Below are 16,544 nucleotides of genomic sequence, written 5' to 3' on the forward strand. Positions count from 1 at the left end.
ACTAATAGGCAGAAATTTACTTGTTCACAATTTTATTCTAGTCAATATGCCTTAATCTTTGTTACCAATAATCTAATTTTGGGGATATTTTTCTACACATACCTACTAGGGGGCTTTTCAACTTCTTCTTCTTTAGATTTTTCTTCAGCTTATTGGTTGGTACTTTCTTGCTGATTAATATATTCTTACTGATATTCAAAGACTTGTTCTGATCTTTGAAATTCTTCATCTATCTTTATATTGATGCTTTCTACAATTTTTCTAAGTCTTTTGCTATAACATTTATCTACCTTGTTGTATGTGGAATATTCCTAAAATATGCCTTCATCACTTCTTGCTTCAAAATATCTTAGTCCATCACAATCTCTATGGTTATAACCTTTACTTCCAAATATTTTAAAGTACTTAACTGAGGGTGTTTTACCATACCAATTCTCATAAGGTATCTTCTTTATGTTTACTCTTAGATGAGCTCTATTAAGATTGTATAAAGTAGTATGTACTTCTTCTCTCCACTAGGTATCAGCTAGTTTGGCTTCATTAAGTAATTTTCTAGATGTCTCCTTAACAGTTTTGTTATTCCTTTCTACAAAATCATTCTATTGTGGTATTCTTGTTGTGGAATATTGTCTTTTTTATCAGCCATGTTTTTCACAATATTTTTCAAATTCATTAGAGGTTAACTCTCCACATTTGTTTGATATTAGGCATTTGATATTGTAACCACTTTCCTTTTCAACCATCTTTTTGAATATCTTGAATCTATCAAATGCTTTAGATTTCTCCTTCAAGAATGTGACCCAATTCATCCTTGAATAATAATTGATGAATAGCATGAAATATCTTTCTCTATTTAAATACCTCATGTTCTTGTAGGACCACTCAAATTAGTATGTACCAATTCAAGAGGCATCATAGCTGAATATTATTTGGATTTAAAGCTTACTCTTGCCTTCTTACCTTTCTAAAATTCCTTGCAAAAAACATTTCCAAGCTTTGTTAATCTAGGTAGATGTATCACATAGCCTTTAGTGCTTACTTTCACCAGATTGTCAAAGTTCAAGTGACCTAGTCTCTTATGACACAACCAACTCTCATCTACTTTTCCCATCATACATTGTGTTCTTTGAAAATATTTCAAAAAGGAAGACATCCCCATCTGTTCTTTTACCTTCCTTAACAATTCTTCATGTCTTTTCTTTTTTGATTCCACATCTTTTAGAATAAAAAATTACTTGATAACTATTTTCATACATTTGACTCGCACTTACAAGTTATGTTTAAACCCTTCTACATAGTACACATTGTGAGTTAGTAATTTTCCATCAATACTCAAAGTGCCTTTACCTTTCATCTTTATTAAATAATTATTTTCAAATCTCATAGATCCTCCATGAAAATTATCAAGTTTAGTAAAATTGCCTTTGTCTCATGTCATGTGATTGGAACAACCACTATCAATCACCCAATAATTTTTCTTTTGATCATGAAGTGCAATCTGTACCACAAGGTTTTTAAGCTTTTTCTTTTCCCTTTTCCTTCCAAACCTTCTTTGTTTCTCTCTTCTCATTAACAACAACATTTGATTTTGTGATCTTTTTAGAAGAAACATCTACATTCTTTTCCTACTTAACAAACTTAGCTCTACAATTCTTTGCAATGTGATCAAAATTATTATAGTTATAACAGACTAAGTTCATGTCACTCAATATTGCAAATAGATTTCTGTATATGGTGAAAATGGATAACAACAATGTTGAAAGACTAAATGAATTCAACCACAAAACCCTAGCCTAACAACAACAAAGATCCACCATAGCATATGAAGATTACCTAAGACAATGCAAATCAAATGAAATCACAAAGATTATACCATCACATGTCCAATAGGGTTTGAATCTTCATTCTTCCTATCTCCACTAATCTTGCTTGATATATTTTCTCTCAGATTTTATGTATGCACAAGAGCTCAACAAAGAATGGAAATGTGGTTGCAAGTAGGATCACATATGAAAGTGTAAAAGGCATCGTATAGTTGAGTGCACAATTGAGTTAGTTAGCATCTGATAATGAAGGAAACATCTCCTTATATAGAAGACACTATAAGAAATGGAGGGATAAGATTAAGAGGTGTAAAAGATAAATGGTCGGCTATGATTAAAGGGTAGGTAAAAGAAATAAGAAAATAATGAAAGGGTAGGTAGTGTAGGAATTAAGAGATGAATGACATGGGTCATGGATAGAAAAGGCTAATGAATTAATTAAATAAATAAAGATTTATTTAATTAATAGAGGAAGTGGGATCAATTAAATAAATAAAAGTATTTATTTAATTTAAGAAAAGGATAATTTAAATAAATAAATGTATTTATTTAAATGAGAAATAAGGCTAGAAGAGGATAAATGAATTAAGTAAATAAATAAAGATTTATTTAATTAATAGAAGAATTAGGCTAAAGTAATTAAATAAATAAAGATATTTATTTAATTAGACATGACAATTTTAGGTGTCTACATTTTTCCCCTCTTTGAGACAATGCGGCTTGTTGCGTTGTTTCAAAGAGGATAAGATGAACTGATACAGAGTTGCCCCAAGATGGGAATGATATGCCCCCTTGAGAGATTGGATGAAAATGTCTAAAAAAGATCGCAGACAATCTCTTGATAAGAAAAAAAGGGTAGAATGGACTGACTAGATAGGATAGAGTGACAAAGTCACGAGATAAAGAAGACTGACTTGGTGCCTTTGTGCAGTCTGTAAGCACATTTATGTCATGAAGCCACGTTTATGTCTTCAAGGTCAAATCGGTTGTTCTGTGATGAACATACGTTGTCGATTGGATAAGCTGCTGAGAGGATACACTTAAGCATGTCCTCTAGGGAAGACTGGGATAGCAGATAGGGCTAGGATTGACAATTTTGTGATAGAACATACATTGCTAATTAGGAAACTACTCAAGAGGATACACTGAAGTATAACCCCAGGATAGGATAGATCAAAGCACTTTGTGATGAACAGTGAGTACCAAGACATAGTACTTTGTGATGAATACGAAGTACCAATAGGAGCAGCACTTTATGATGAACAAGGAGTACAAATATGAGCAGCACTTTGTGATGAATGGGGAGTGCTAAAATGTAGTACTTTGTGATGAATAGGGAGTACCACTAGGATAAATAGCAACACTTTGTGATGAACAGTGAGTGTCACTAGGATAGATAGCAACACTTTGTGATAAACAATGAGTGTCACTTTGACTGACATGATTGATTTGCTTGACTACAGGAGTACTTACCTATGTTGGAGTCATGAGAGAGATTCGCATCGACTCAGAGGTTACGACTAGAGTTGACATTCGAGGACAGGGCTGCCATTGAGGTTATGGGTCTGCGATTTATTATGTATGTGCTTGAGTTTTGGGTGAACATGGGGTTGCTGAATGCATTAGCTGAGAGATGGCATTCAAAGACATGCACTTTTCATTTGCCTATGGGTGAGATGATAGTCACCTTAGAGGATGCATACAGGATACTGAGGGTACTGATCGATGGGGAGTATATACCCTATGATCAAGATGGAGATAGGGATGCATTGAGATGAGTTTTCCAGGATCTGGAACTAGAGATGAGGGCTGGACACTTGGCATGGGACATGATGATAGTGATAGGACTGACACTACTAGCAGTGCTAGGAGGAGTGATCAATGGGTTCCTATGTCCAGATAGGGTGACACGAGGGTTGGCTATGGGCTGGGGGAGTACCTTGGAGACACTAGTTACATAGTATACTAGATATGCCTGGGGACCGTGCATGCTGGCACACTTGTACTATGAGCTTCATCATTTTGTTTATCATGGATCCATAGGATTGGACTGCAGAGTTACATTGTTGTAGGTTTGGGCATATGAGCATCTGCCAGTCACATGACCGATACATTTCAGAGGCTGGGGTCATGGATGCAGTTTTGTTCATCTATATGATATGATTACCTCACAGCCAGGGATTGGCAAGTTGGAGCATTGACGTCGAGTGATCAATGAGATTTACACTGTGATATGGAGGCCATACCATGAGTACGACCAGTGGGAGGATGACGTAGTGGATCTGCCATACACATTCAAGAGTAGATATCTGATTGGGCGGATGCCCTATGTACTGGAGAGGCAGTTAGTGGACAGGGTATGCAAACAGTTTGGTAGGATCCAGTGGATTCCATGGGGTTCTGGTATGTATGCGTGGACAGTATGAGACCAGGCACACTTTGGACCACTATTATCATATGATCAGGCCGTGATGCAGCTGGTAGAGATGGTGCCCATGCCATGGGATATGTGGCCTGAGATTGAGGATGCAAGGATGGATGTAGAGTATATTGCATATTGGGTAGAGCATCCATTTCCATGCCTGACAGATCTATGTGAGTAGATAGATGGAGATGGTAGAGGGGATGAGGATGATGATGGATATGGTGGAGGTAGAGGCCAATGGAGGAGGTGGGGTGCATTTGGAGAGAGGAGAGTGGCTCCATAGAGAGAGGGTGGGGAGGAGAGATAGGCTTGGGTGGTGAGGGGTCGCGGTGGATTGCCATTACAGGTGCCAGTAGCATAGGGTCCTAGACAAGTGCAGTGGGATAGAGGCAAGTACAGGTATAGGCACAAGCACAACCACCAGTATAAGGGGAGCCATAGGTAGAGCCATAGGAATAGGGGGCTAAGGAGGAGGAGGATGAGCTATTGGAGTTGAGGGAGATCTTCCAAGGACAAATAGATGAGATCTAGGATCTAGAGAGAGAGATAGCTAGGCTCAGGAGATAGCTAAGGGATACTGAGCGGGAGCGAGATCAGGCTATCCAGCACTACACTGAGGCTGAGATAGCACTAAGGGATAGGAGGTAGGTGATAGAGGACACAGGGGTTGGATACGCCTATGTTCTATGAGTAGGGAAGGAGATAGGTTATTGGCGAGACCTATAATATGGGGTAGTGCCACCAGAGCAGTGGGTAAGGAGCTTCCACAGACCATCTCAGATGGTGACGACTACTAGAGGGAGTCAGAGGAGACAGGCATCTAGTGGTGGGGTTATGGGTCCTCCACCACCACCAGATAGAGGGGATAGGAGAGATGATCCTAGGGCAGGTCCTTCTAGGGCTTAGACTCCATCAAGGCTAGGCAGCTCCAAGGGAGGGAGTTCATCATATCCATAGAGGGCTCCCTATGTATCAGTTTTGTACCATTTTGTATTATGATGTAGACACCTTCGGGTGATTGTAGCCATATGATTTTGACATCATTGTATCATGACACTTTTGATTATATATATATGAGATGATTCATCTTTAGGGAAGCTATATGCATGTGTACCTATGTGATGAGATGTTTCAAGATGTATGTTTCTATGTGATGATTATGATATGGATGCAAATATGTACATAATGAAATGCAATATTTTTTATTCTTTATGTTTTTAATATGTTATGCATGATGCAAATGTGAATGTATGAAATGCAGATGAATATGATAATGCAAATGACTATTTACATGATGAGAATGTAAGATGTGCTAACATGTGTTGTGTGTAGGATGTGATGCAATTGTGATATCTATATGTATGTATGAAATGCTTAATATGTGGTAATGCAAGTGCAACTACATGAAATGCAAATATTTTTGGTGTGTCATTATACTCAGTCATGTGATAGTAGGCTACATAGGCTCAAGAAGGATAATGGAGGTCAATCAAGAATGAGGGATGGAAGATAGAAGATATGAAAGTGAAAGAGCTTCTTGTGCATTATCATCATTGAGCTTTATTATGGCAAAATAGGTTATGACAATCCAGGCATTTGTTTGACCTAGAAAGTCATTGTACCTATTTGCATGGAGATACGATAGTCGCAAAAAAGGAATGCTCTAGTTCATACTAGACTCACAGTGTCCTCATATCCTTGGACAACTCATAGCATTACTAAGAGACAATCCACAAATAGCAAAAGAAAAATAGGTGACGATACCCCATCCTCGCCTTTCTAGTCAAAGACATCTTGGAGATAAAAATATCTAGTCAGAGACATCCTAGAAAAGCTAAAAGACATGTGACCAAAAGATAAAATCAAAATGACACCAAGACTCGACACCAACATCCACTGTAGTCCTCAAGTTTAGTGTCTCTTATCACTTGTATAAGTCTTATTTGATTGTGTTCATAATGTTTACTTTCACAAAAAGGATAGATAGCACTGAACCATAATGTTGTCTGAGTCTGTTGAAAGATTTGATTTGTTGAAGCCCATTGCTGCTGTTGTGTCTCATCTGAAACTGATTGAATCCATGAAACTAATACTTTATTGCAGAGAAGATGAAACTTTATTGTGAATTGACGATGCAAGTGTTTCTTTATTGTGGATTGTGCGTGGATAGACTGAAGAAAATTTGGAAGAAACTATGCTCCTCGAAACATTTGATGTTCTCAGTTCCACACCCGTCACGAGACATAGGATTTGCCTTAGCCATAGATAGGAGCTGATTTATTATGGATGGAAAGGGATGAAAAGGAATGTTTATTATGAATGGCGAACCAATCTTGGGTAGATCAATAACAAGCCATGATGGGAATGAATAAGTTTATTATGGATGGATAGGTTGTGAGTGTGTGCAAAGTGAAAGGATGAAATGGAATCCTAAAGGAGGGAGGAGCAATGTCTCTACTCATGGCACTGATGACCCAGTTTTCACCATGGTACTTACCCAGGGCACCACCGAAGTGGTTTTCACTGTTGGATGAAATTTTTTTCTATTTTTCATTTTTTTTTGTGTCACATGGTGCCTGTTTGCTAGGTTTTCACCAAGTAACAATTTTTTTTTATTATGATTTTTTTATTTTTTTATTCTTTTTCTTAATTTTAATTTTTTTTTTTGAATTTTTTGAATTTTTTGATTTTTTTGTCTTTTTGAATTAGGATACTCTAAAGAGCTATGTGTGAAACCTGTGAAGGTGCATGTTGTTGATAGGATCCTCCAAAGGTTCACCCTCTATGGTTGAGAGCTGATATGCACCAGATCCATATGCTGTTGTGATGATGTAAGGACCAAGCCAGTTCAGTTCGAACTTGCCCTTCTTCTCTCTGTCTTGCTGAGTTTTAGGATTTTCTCTGAGAACTAAGTCACCCACCTCAAATGTATGAGGCTTCACTTTGTGATTGTAGGTGCAACTCATTCGTTGTTGATAAGCCTTGAGATGATTAAAAGTAGTTTTTCTTCGTTCATCCAATAGTTCAAGTTCTTGTAAGTGAGAGACCCTGTAGTCTTCATCACTGATAATGTTTTGCAAAGAGACTCATAAAGAGGGTAACTCGACCTCAATAGGAAAGATAGCTTCAGTGTCGTAGACAAGTGAATAGGTTGTAGCTCTTGTAGGTGTGTGGATGCTTGTGCGGTAAGCCCAAAGTGTGGCCAACATCGTCGACTATCTTTTTCAAGATTTTAAGGATTGTTTTATTAGATGCCTCAGCTTGAATATTACCTTGGGGGTAATATGGTGTGGAGAAACAATGGGTAATATGGAAGCTATCACAGAGTTCATGAACATCCTGATTTTTTAAGGGACGACCGTTATCAATGATGATGGAAATAGGAATGCCGTATTAACAAATGATATAGTTGAGAATGAATGTAGCAATTTTTTTTCTAGTTACTTGCATGAGAGGAATGGCTTCAATCCATTTTGTGAAATACTTTGTGGTAGTGATAGTGAATTTATGACCGTTGGAAGAAGGAGGGTGATTCTTGCCTATGAGATCAAGTCCCCACTAACAAAAGGGCCAAGGAGTCGCAATTGGTTGAAGTTCTTGCGCTGGCACATGGATGAGGTCTCCATGAAGTTGACAATGCTTACATTTCTTGACAAACTGATATGAATCTTTTTCCATATTTGGCCAGTAATATCCAGTCCTAATGAGTTTCTTGGCTAAGGTAGGACCACTAGAATGTGGACCACATATCCCTTCATGTACTTCACATAACAGAATCTGAGCTTCGTCGCTTTCTAAACATCTAATAAGAGTGCCATCTAGACCACGACGGTATAGGATATTAGCTAAAATTACATATCGAGAAGATTGGCGAATGAAAGTGCAACATTGGTTATTGGATAGGTCAGGAGGTAGGATATTGTCATGAAGGTATGTGAAAATGGCACCATATAACTAGGACTCATGACTGACAATACATATCATCTCAGTAGGAGTGATTTCATATGAATGAACCAAAAGGTTATCCACCAAGAACTCATATCGGTTCTCATTTGGTGGTAGATCAATTAGTGAAGCAATTGTAGCCTTGGCATCGACAGCTTGATTCTACTCTCTTGGTATCTGCTCAAAGTCTATCTTCGTGAACTATTGTTTCAATTCATCCACCATTCTTTTATAGGGCATTAATTTCTTGCCCTTTGTTTGGTAGTCATTAGTTTCTTGATGAATTACAAGTTGAGAGTCTCCAAAAACATGAAGTTCCTGGATCTTCCATTGAACTGCAATCTATAATCTAGTTGTTAATGCCTCATATTTCGCTATGTTATTAGTGCAGGGAAATAATAATCAATATGATTTTGGTATAGAATCCTCTTGAGGAGTTATGAAGAGGATGCCAGCTCCTACCCCATGCTGTGTGTATGAGCCGTCAAAGTATAGTTGCCAAGGCTTTGCATGTGACTCTGTTAAAATGGATTCATCTAGAAATTCTGAAATTAGAGGAACATCATCTAACATGGGAGCATCTACTAACTAGTCTGTGATAACTTTCCCTTTTATTGCTTTTCTATCCACATACTCGATGTCAAATTCACTTAGGAGCATCACCCATTTGGCTAGTCGCCCAGTAAGTGTTGCTTTATTGAGAAGGTATTTCAATGGATCGATCCTTACAACCAACTTAGTCTTATGAGTTAGCATGTAATGTCATAATTTCTATGAAGCAAAGACCATAGTGAGACATGCACGCTCAATTTGTGTGTAATTTAGCTCATATCCCACCAATGTGCGACTGATGTAGTAGATTGCCTTTTCTTTGCCCTCATCAACTTGTTGTGCTAAGAGTGCCCCCAGTGCTATTGAAGTAGGTGATATGTATACTAATAGAGGTTGATCTTGAACTGGTGGCATCAAAACTAGTGGATTCAGAAGATAATCTTTAAGTATCTGGAAAGCCTATTGATAGTTATCATCCCATTTGAATTTGATGCTTTTTATGTAGCAAGTGCTGAAAAGGATTACACTTATCTGCAAGTTGTGCTATGAATCTTCGTATGGACTAGAGTCTCCCTTGCAAAGATCAAAGTTGACTGATATTTCTTGGTGGTTGCAACTCTAGGATGGCCTTGACTTTTGCTGGATTGGGTTCGATTCCTCTTTTTGAGACAATGAATCCCAGGAGCTTCCCGGAGGTTACTCCAAAGACACATTTCTTGGGGTTTAATCTTACTTTGTATTTTTCCAACTGATCAAAGATGACTAAAAGTATGTCCAAATGTGTATCTTTGTCTACTGATTTACCCAAGAGGTCATCAAAATAATCTTCCACGATAACGTGCATGAGATCATGAAAGATAGTAGTCATGGCTCTTTGATATGTAGCGCTTGCAGTTTTTAGCCCAAAGGGCATGAAATTCCAGCAGAAAGTTCCCCAAGGACAAGTAAATGATGTTTTGTGCTAATCCTCGGATGCAATTTTTATTTGATTATAACCAAAGAATCCATCCATCAAAGATAACATCGCATGACCTGCTGTGAGATCGACAATCAAGTCAATATTTGGTAATAGAAAATCGTCCTTAGGACAAGCTTTGTTGATGTCTCTAAAATTTGTACATATTCTGATACTACGATCTAGTTTACTGACAGGCACTAAGTTGGATATCCATTCGGGATAATCAATTGGGTGTATGAATCTGACATCTAATAATTTCTCAAGCTCTGCTTTGACTAATAATGCCACTTGTGGATGCATCTTTCTTAATTTCCGTTTCACTGGTTTTACCCTCAGTTTAACTATCAAATGATGCATTACCAAATCTGGATCCAATCTAGGTATATCAGCGTATGACCATGCAAAGTTGATTTGTCATTTTGTGAAGAAACTTATGAATTTTGACCTTTCTAACTCTGTCAAAGATTGAGCCAAGAATATGTTGTGTGGAACTTCTTTTGTGCCAATGCTTGTTTTGATAGTCTCCTCTACCAACATGGATGACTTTTCCTCATATGATGCTAGGAGATTGTTGAGCCTTCTATCTTCGGGTGCCTCAGAGAGGTTTTTGCCCTTAGATACATCCTTTCTTTTTACTTTTTTGGGGCCAGACAATGCCACAATGTGGTTTTCACCATAAGACCCTTGATTTGTTTTTATTTTTATATTTTTGCCACTAGAAGGCCTGACACCCTCACCAAAATATGCCACGCTTTTGAGTTCTATAGTGTATCCCTCATTATGGTCCCCAGGGGGAAGATCATCTCGTATGCCAAGATAGTCAATAAAAGCTTCATCATTTTGGAATGTGTTGAAATGTGTAGGTCCTTCATGGTCCCAGTCAATAAGTTGGTGGTGAACAAGGGGAAGGCCTTTGATGTCTTCGAAGTTAGCAGGGCTAAGAGTGAAAATGCAGCTATACTCAGGTATGTTAAGGCAGTTATCGAGGTCATCGTTGGTACTCTCCTCATTAGTCTTGATTGTGAACGAATCCAAATTATCATCACTAGTAGCACATTCTGGGACAGGTGTTCTCATTCTATGTGATTTCAACCTGGAACCTAGAGGCAAGGACTGTTTGGGATCCTCTGAGATTGTTTCTTGACCAACTTTGAATTTTCTATAAAATTCCTCTTCTTCTGTAGGTTCACCTGATTCTCTAAATGTCTCGACGAGCTCATAGTCACTGGAGGATTTGTTTGAACCCCATTCCCATTCATTGGAGTCTGTGGAATAGCGATCGCTTGTTGAATTTTGGTAGCTTTGATTTGTAATGCTTCTTTTGTCTTTTGAGTATGGACCTTGGAAGTCACGAAACCAAGTCCCTTCAAGCATTCCTTTTTGAATGTTAATTCGGGTTGTAAAGGTTCAATGATGCCTTCCTTTCTTAAGCCAAGAGGGCTTTTGCCATCATACCCAAATTTTTGTAGGATCTTGAACCCTTTGCCATACTTTTCACATGGTATGCTGATGTGATCTTGTGTATCATTTTCAGGGTCTTTGTAAAGCATTTTGTATAAGTCTTCCTCTTCCAGTTCACCCCATCTTTGAAAGATAGTAGGGTTTCATTTGAGTATAATGATAGATACCTGCTTATTAGGATGTGGTCTTCCATATTCTTTTGGTGAACTCATAACTTGTTGTAAGCACATGGTTTGATTCAAAGTGTATTCACCCATGCCCTTGTCCTAAAATTTCCCTTTAAGCTCACCTTGTTTTGAGGTCAAAGGTTTTAATGATTCAGGATCAATGTATGCAGAAGAAGGGACAACTTCCCTATTATTTGGAATAATAGTCTTAGTTTTCGGTCTCAAGTTATTGCAGTATATGAATGGATTAGGATCACCATTAACTATTATCTCAACTCCATTGTGAGGAAACTTAATGCATTGGTGATATGTAGATGGGACTTCCCTCATTGCATGAATCTAAGGACATCCTAGTAATATATTGTATGTGAGATCTAGGTCTAGGACTTGACAAACCACATCCTTCATAATTGGCCCAACTCTGAGAGGTAAGGTGACTGTGCCCTTGGATGAACATTCTTCATCATCATATGCCTTGATGGTAATTTTGTTTGTAGAATTCATAGCTTTATCAGAATATCCCAATTGTTTAATAGTGCTCAATGTACAAATGTTTAGACCTACTCCTCCATCTATCAGGACTTGTTTTATTTTATGTTTGTGTATGAAGGCTTCAATGTGTAGTGGCGCATTATGTGGCTGACTTATGGAGGCATCATCAACTTCTGTGAATGTAAGGGAGTGTGGAATGGATAGGTATCCCACCATGGCTTGAAACTGGTCCACATTCAGATCAGTAGGGACATCAATGTCTCTCAATATTTTGTCAGGGATAGCTTTAGGCACGGGGGATATGCGTAAGAGCTCAAGCATGGAGATGAGCACGGATGTTTTCCCTAACTGTTCTACAAGGTCATACTCAGGCTTGGTTGATGAAGAAGTGGTGTGTTTAGTGGGATCACCTTGCAAAGTGAATTTACCTTGATGAGTTGTGACATTACATTCAGACGTAGGTCTAGAAGAAGATCCAATGCCTTTTAGGACAATCTTGGGTCTTTGGGTAGAATTCTCAGGCATTTTGTCCTTGATGATAATGGTAGAGACATAATTTTCCATCTAAATGTGATTTATAGTTGAATCATAGTTATAGGATGCTCTGGTATAGTTGGTTTGGTCATCCGTGGCTTTAGATTTTCCTTTGTCATGCTTTGGGAATGGTTCCTTAAACATCTCATGTTCCTGATTGGATGAATGTCCTTCAATCTCAATGTCACCTCTATCAATAAGGTCTTGTATGATGTTCTTTAGTCGATGGAAATTTCATGTCTTATGACCCTTGCTCTTGTGAAATTCACAATACTCATCATCATTCCACCAATTTGGTTTGACCTTTGGTTCATATGGAGGAAAATCTTGAAGTGTGATTACCTTGTTTGCCACTAGCTTCTTGAAAATTGACTCAAGTGGTTCTCCCAATGGAGTGTACTTCCTTCATGAATTTAAAGTTGTTTGAGTATTCACTTGATTGTTTGTAGAGCTTGATCTAGAAAAAATGATTTTAGGTCGCACTATATTGGCATCCACAACACCATCATTGACTGTGCTCTTGTTTTTATTCCAAAATCTTGGCTTCTCTTTTCCTTTAAAGTCATCTTTGTTTTCTTTGAATATTTTGACGATGCCTTGCTCAATTAGGACCTTCTCTGTTGCTAAGCCTTTTTCAATGCCGTCCTTGAAGGTGGACAAACAAGCTTTTCTTAGGTCATAACCAATGTCCTTGTTAACAATCTGGGTGAACATCTCTACCATTTGTTTTTTGTGGAATTTCACAAGAGCATCTATTGGCTATATTTCTCCATCTTTGTAAAAATGATGAAAAAGATTCTCCATCCTTTTTCTTGGTGTTGCACAAAGTAGTGACTGATATGTCTATCTCTATGTTGTATGAGAAATGTTGGATAAATGCCTCTGCTAAGTCACCCCATGACTTAATTCTAGGAGAGAGTTGGGAGAAGCATTCCATAGCTTGATCACCTAAGCTCTGTGGGAATAATCTCATCAAATATGTCTCTTCTTCTGCTACCTCAATGCAAGCTATGAAAAATTGTCTTATGTGTGCCTTAGGGTCCCCTTTTCCTCTATACTTATCAAACTTAAGTGTCATGAAATGTGTAGGAAAAGGAGGCATTGGAATGCTCTTGTCAAATGGATAAGGACATATATCTCTCATTGCGTATGTTGGCTTTGGTGTATTTATATCCTCGATTTTTTTTGTAAGTCCTTAATTTGTTTTTCCAAATTGTTCTTAGGTTGATACCAACTTCTTGGACCATATCCCATGTCTGAACCACCGGGTGGAGGGGGAGCATGTTGCATATATGGATGATATTGATCATACACATGTTCATATGGAGGAGGTCTATAATGATGCTATGTATAAGGACCACTTGGTATAGAGTCATGATGAGGAGTGGAATATCTACTTTGTCCATGTATACCATACTCTATAGGAATGTCATGAGTTTGTTCTAGTGTGTTGCCCCCAAATTTGATACAAGGTTTCCTTGTGTCCAAATTTTGAACATGCCTTTGGATATCTGATTGCTTTGGTGGTTGGTCCTTAGCATTGGTATGTGTGTAGCATAGAAAATAGGAAATCATCACAAGCAAGTAGATCAAAACACTAGACATGATAACTCAATCACAAGAGCACTCATTGCAATGAACCTATCCTAAAACACATTCAATAGAGACATTAAATGAAACATTCAAAAGAAAAGATTATGCAAACTGGATGACGATTTGAATGCTCCTTCCATGCGGCTCCATTGTTCTTCTTTCCTCTTCAAATGGTTGGATTGTGGATCTCACCTACAAGTGCACATACAATTGAAAGAAAGATTGACATTGATGAAAAGCTCAAGAGTACTAGAAGCGTAAATTCGATAGTCTGATTAGGGATTAGCTTTGATTGATGAAGATCATCCAATTTATAGAGAAATTGGAAAAATGAACAAATTAGCATGATAGTGATTCGAATAGAAATTCAAATCAATAATAGAAAAATTATGACATGTCTATGACAAATTTCTATGCAAGGATTTATGACAATTCTATGACAAATTTCTATGTCAAGAATTTATGACAATTTATGACAAATTTTATGACAAATTTCTATGTCAAGAATTTATAACAATTTATGACAAATTCTATGACAAATTTCTATGTCATTTCCATAAATTTAGGAGAGAAATAGGAGGAAATTGAATTTAAGAATTAAGAAATTAGAAAAATTAGAAAAATAGGAGGAATTAGAAAAATTAAGAATTAGAAATTAGGAAATTGATGGAAATTAGAAATTAGTGAATAATTTTTTCATTTATTAATTAATTCATTCACAAAGAGGAATAATTAGCCAATTAAATGAATATTTAATTGTAATGAGAAGACTTAGGATAAATAAGTAATTTATTAATCCTAAAGGAAGAAAATGACAAGCAAGGTTAAATGACTAAATCATGAAACCCTAGAAGGCGAATTAGGTCTTGAAAGATAATTGACTTGATTTGATAAATGACCAGTGTTGATAAATGATTTGATTGAGAAAATGCGCCAATTGACGAGGAACAATGGCAAATTGATCCAAATTGACACAATTGAGATAGATAACGATCGATGACAAATCGATCGCAAAATGACAAGATTGACAAAAAAGACAAGGATTAATGACAAAATAGATTGCAAAACAACAGGATTGAAAATGACCACGACTGATGACAAATCAATCGCAAAATGACAAGATCGAACATGACAACGATTGATGACAAATCGACTGTTAAAATGACAAGATTGAAGGATTGATGATAAATCGACAAGATTGATAAGAGGACAACGATCGATGACAAATCGATTGCAAGATTGACAGGAGGACAAAACCCTAAATTAGGATTGACGATGTCCAAAATGATGACAAATTAGCACGCATATTGACGCCATAGGATAAGATCGATCCAAATCATGATTGAAGATTGTTATCGAAAAGACCAAATTTGAGGACGGGATGATTGAAGAATGCAGAAGAATGACTCGATGCTCGCAAATGATAAAGATCAAGTGCGAATCATAGGAGAAATGTTAATGTGATGCAAAAAACCTAACATGAGGCAATGCGCAAATGTTAAAGTATGACCTCGCAAGCGTTGACCATTTTTAGGTGTCTACATTTTGCCCCTCTTTGAGACAATGCGATTTTAAGAGTTGTTTCAAAGAACAATAATGAAAATGCCCCAAACAATAATAATGACATATGCATGCCCCCTCGAGGAATTGGCTGAAAACATGCAAAAAAAAAGAGGCCAATTGATCGATAAAAATGATAGGATCGAACAGACGGACAATCGAAGATCGGATGCATGAAGGACAAGCAATGTAAGGTGCACAAGACCATGACCAACATAAGATGGAGAGGATGCACATCCATCTATGCAATGACAAAGAACTATAAATGAGACCAAGAGGGGGAAAATTGCTCATTTGCACTAGCTAAAGAGGAGGATTTGTTGCTCTGGAAAAGAACACTTGCAGATAGATGGCAAACATTCCAATGGCGGATCACCTTGGGGAACATGTACGCACATTTAGACGACCAGAGGATGCAAGAGTAGCGGTATGTATCTCAAAAACCCATGTTTTCAATTTGATGAATTTGACGTGTTTGCGAGACATTGCGGGGCCCACAAGGGATGCAAAAGAGGACTTCTGCACTTGTGTAGTCTAATTCTGTGCTTGTGTCATGTCTTCTATGCTTGTGTAGGAAGACACAAGCACAATTTACCTGACATAGGCGTAGGTTCTCTGACATAGGCGCAAGAGTGCATGAAAACCTTAGTGTTGGTCAAAAGGACATGCAAATGATCGGAAAAGGGGGGATAAGGGCAGGATAGGTCAATGTAGATGAAAAACACCCTGATTGGACATGAAAATGAGGAAATGCAACCCATAGGAGCAAACCCTAAAACTGAGAAAATGATGCCCCGATTGTGATGCAGAGTCGACAGTATCCGTTGATCACGCAAGAAAATCGACCAGACTGTTTCATGCTACGACATAGACTTAGGAGCATAGAGAGAGACACATTAGTAGGACTGGGGATATATTATATCACATACATGCCCAAGATTAGGGCAAACATAGGATTGCTTACCGCATTGGCAGAGCGATGGCATTCAGAGACCTCCTCATTCCATTTGCTGACTGGAGAGGCGATGGTGACT

Source organism: Cryptomeria japonica, chromosome 9 (genome assembly GCF_030272615.1).
Source record: "Cryptomeria japonica chromosome 9, Sugi_1.0, whole genome shotgun sequence".
NCBI classification, from domain to species: Eukaryota; Viridiplantae; Streptophyta; class Pinopsida; order Cupressales; family Cupressaceae; genus Cryptomeria; species Cryptomeria japonica.